Here is a 4259-nt window from a genome sequence, read left to right on the forward strand (position 1 = left end):
TAGGCTCATAAAATTAAGTTGTGCAACTGCCGGCTAGTTAGACAAGTACTAACTAGTGGCGTCCATCATGACTAGACTGGTGTGATGATGTAAATGTTCACGTACAATGTGCTTTTTTATCACGTGTCCTTCTGTGGTATCATGTGCATGCATGGCATGTACACATAATACCGTCGAGAGAGCTAGCGAACGTTACCGCAGTTTTTGAGCCACTTCCATTCGTAAAGGGGGGCGTTTAAAATCACATAAAAGAAACGTCATGTTTAAAAATACTATTGCCACATTCTATGATATCAAGGCCAATAGGAATTTCAAAATATACTTTTTTTATTTTTGTTTATGTTCTACCTCGATTGTGTACACGAGTCGACTGTGTTCAGGCAATTCTAGGGAAGATATTTTTTGTCGGTTTCATAAAGGAGGCTACTTTCTGAATTATTTTTTCTGTTTTATTTTTTATGTCATACGGATTCCCACTGTCAACAGATTCCCAATCCGATATTGATTCATACTTTTGTGTCCATTTGCCCATCAAAATGACTCATCCGTGTAAATTTCGATTTAAGGTTTAACCTAGCCCCACAAATAGGGCTGTAGTGGCTCTGTGCGACAGATAAGAGACAGATTGTAAAAGAGAGCCACTGCACTGCCCTATTTGTGGGGCTAGGGTTTAACCATGAAGAGATACTTGTGTCGCTGCTAGCAAATCATAATTATTTTACTGAGCAGGCGAACTGTTCAGCGAAAACTTAGAGGCATGGGTTTGTTTCGACAAAAGAGTCCTACCGACATTCTGGAAGTTGCTTGCTTTATTAAAGCTTGTTTTTAAATGTTTTAATTCCTCCATGATTAAAGAGTACTGCAGAAGTCGGGACGCTTACATGGCTATCGATGGGTGCATTTGAAATGCATCAAAACTTGAATGGAATAAATGTCGACAGAGAAACAGTCTGCCATCTCTTAGGAATCTTTGCTGGTGGAAAAAAGGTGTCTTTCTTGGTAGCAGTTAGAACAACCAACGGATTGGGCTCTGGTGGAGCATCTAGCGAAAACACTGTTCGCAGTTTTGGATGAACATAAAATTATTTCATGAATCGAAAGACAACTGCGAATTAATTCAACGAGGATTTGTCGGACATTTCGTTAATTCAGTTTTGCTTCATGAACATTACTCAGGTGTGTTCCATCCAAAATTGAAGATTTGAGCCATGTACTGTTTTTACCATGGTGTTATGATGGCATAAAATGTATGAATAGACTGTCGTACGAGATACCCAGATCACCCCCCCCCCCTGCGGTTAGTGTAGGTAACTGGGATTCGTTGTTGAAATTTTCTGTTGTAAGGCTACCCAAGATTGTAATGCCTAGCTGTCTTAGTGCCTACATGTTGCCTACTTGTTGGCAAATTTGGGGCTACATTGCAGGTTAATCTATCATCACTTTTTAATGTCGGAGACCGCAAATTAGTGAGGGCGACCTCTATAATTGTTCTCGGCCAAAACTTATTATTAATTTATGCAGAAATCGGTACGTAAACCTCCTGGTGAACCTCCGCTGCATAAATAGTGCTACTTTATTTGATATCATTAAAACTCCATAAACCCTGGTTGGGACCATAATGAGTTATTGATTGAATTTCTCGAACTTTATAACTTGAGAATGTAAAAGCACATCAAGGCCAAATATTTCTGTGCGAGGAATTCTTCCACAGTGTATTAATATGTAAACAAAGTTATGACTATCCAATGTAATACAACAGTACTGCGATCTCGCTCTGAAACGCTTGATTCATTCGGCTAGCGGCCGCAATACCTGATATTATTCCCTTGGGGACATTTGTTATGTGACGGGGATTGGAAGCGGCGAGCGATTAATTTTTAAATCTCTATTTTACTGTATTGGGTGAGTTAAAGATGTCTGGTATCAAACTTTACAAAAATATCCTTATAGAAATTACTCACATGTACTTCAGTTGTAAGGGGGTATAATTTCCCCATAACAACGCGTAATTGCTAGATATCTGCTCAATGTACATTAGGAAGAACACCACTTATGCATTGTTATTTTCCATTCTTCCTATAGGGGTTATTTTTATTTCTTTTGCTTTGCTCAAATATTGACAACGCCTGATTGTAAAATTCTGGAGGCTTGAATAAAAGATATGAAAATTCACCGGAGTCCACTTGAGTCTGTCTCCCGAGAAGAGTAGAGCTCTTCAACCCCCAGTGTCGAGCGACCCGGCGCAGCCATCACATTGGGTCTGCAACTCGCGGCTCCTGACATTAATTAAGAAAAATTGTTAACACTGCAAGTAAAGTGTTTTTTTTTTCATTAGGCTCTTCAGTGATTGGTCCAGTGCTTCAGTGATTATCACCAAGTTCCTCCAGTTTTATTTTGAATTTGGGAAATTTTTTAAATGTTCAACACGTTATATTGTTCACCCCGATGGTCCCTTTTGTGAGGAGTCAGCTCTACACTCAGCTGCATGCTGGCATAATGATCGGCACGGAAGGTGCACATTCACACGCAGTGGTCCTTTTAATTCGGTTCACCGTATATCTTTATCCATGCCCTAATAATTAATGTATTTCATTTTCTGGGATTTCCAGGAAGAGCTAGACACAGTTGTTTGAGAGTGGAATGCCCACCTCATCTCGTCCTCACGAAATCGCCAGGGCCATTTGGACGTCCCATAGTCATGTACGCCTTGCCGCAACTGTATTTACGTACCTGTTCAACTTGATGAAATAGAATTGTGAGAGTAAATGTACTTTGAACGGTTTTTACTCATGTGCCAGGGACGTGTTTGAGCAGAGAGGGCTATTTCTGTCCCACATGACGCAGGCGAAGGTCTTCATTTATACCAACGATCATAATAATTTTAAAAACTGCAACCATGCCGTATCAATACCTTCATTACAAACAATATTCATGCATTTATGTAACATCTGTTGCACATGTACTTTCTTCCTCAACCTTTTTGAATACCCAACTTAATTGTTGTACCAGTGCACCAATGTTTCATGAAACTTAAAAAAGTTTGCGGTGGGTCATGTACAGCCACCCTTATACACTTATAACAAATTAAATGCTCTAACAAAGAAAGGTAAATGTTGGAGTGAACATCCGCTACCTCCAATTAAAACTATAGAAACAAGGCAAACTCAGTGAAATTTAGTCAATGGAAGAGACTGAAGTTTCCGTCGAATTTCCTCCAGAGGGATCCCAAACTTTTTTAGTCTAAACCTGAGTGATTTTTCACTCAAAATCGACAGTCTTCAGAAATAGAGTATTGAAATCTACGTTACATTTTACAGTTGTCATTTTAGGTCATTTTAAGTTTTTTCGTCAGTCTCATCCCAAAATTGGGTGAGGACATCCTAAAATACACCGGCTCCTCAGTGCCCAATTTCCACATCCCCGTTGGGCTCATTACGTCATTGTCAATATTCCACCACGGCTTTCCAGTTCCTCTCCATACTGAGCACTTTGAACCTGATTTTGGTCTTGTTTTTCCTGTTTGATTTATTGTTCATCTCCCTCTTGGGGAAAATTTTCTTCGGTTCGAATTTCCTGTTGTTTTTTTTCTTTTGGTTTTAAGCTTAACGCGCGCGCTGAGTGCGGGCATTTTTTGTTTAGTCATATAAGCTGCCTACGGTGACATCGGAAGAGACTGTGGAGGTTTTCTGTTGTCTTACATCTCAAACTCAAATCGTCTTTCCTTTGGCGGACTGTCCGTCCTTAAAAAATAGTTATAGGGATATTTTCAACAAATCCTCCTTACCATATTGTTTGGATACCGAAAGTGGCCTAGTCCTCCTCCTTGAGGTTTGCAGACTTTGCTGTAAGTCTATCCATCCAATTTCAATTTTTCGCTTTTTGCATTTGATTGCGAATCCGTTATAGGGGATTGGGAATCTGTTAGGAAGAATTCGAAAAATATTTTTTGTTTGACGCTAATGGGCTTCCGTACCATTGGACTCTGTGTGCAAAGCAAAAAATATTGATTTGAAGATGCTTTGAGATTATTTTTGTACACGTAATGCAGAGCAAACTGATCATTTTGTACACAGAAATAAGTGGGGATTTTAACTGAAAAGCTTAAAATTTATGCTTTTTGTAAAATCTTAGTTCTTATTTGTGCCTTATTTCAAAGAATCAAATGTTGGCTTTATTTCAAATTTTGAAAATTTTGATATTGCATATTAAATACTATAAGCTACTTACAGCGTGCAAAAAGGACGTAAACAGCGCCCTCG

At 39.0% G+C, this 4259-nt stretch overlaps 1 pseudogene; it reads left to right on the forward strand.

Annotated features, from left to right (window-relative positions):
- The first annotated feature begins 757 nt into the window (after window positions 1-757).
- LOC147798664 (uncharacterized) lies at window positions 758-2743 on the forward strand (annotated as a pseudogene).
- Window positions 2744-4259: the final 1516 nt, after the last annotated feature.

This window comes from Acanthaster planci, linkage group LG07, assembly GCF_054643075.1.
Source record: "Acanthaster planci isolate LZ-2023a linkage group LG07, COTS_SCS, whole genome shotgun sequence".
NCBI lineage: Eukaryota > Metazoa > Echinodermata > Asteroidea > Valvatida > Acanthasteridae > Acanthaster > Acanthaster planci.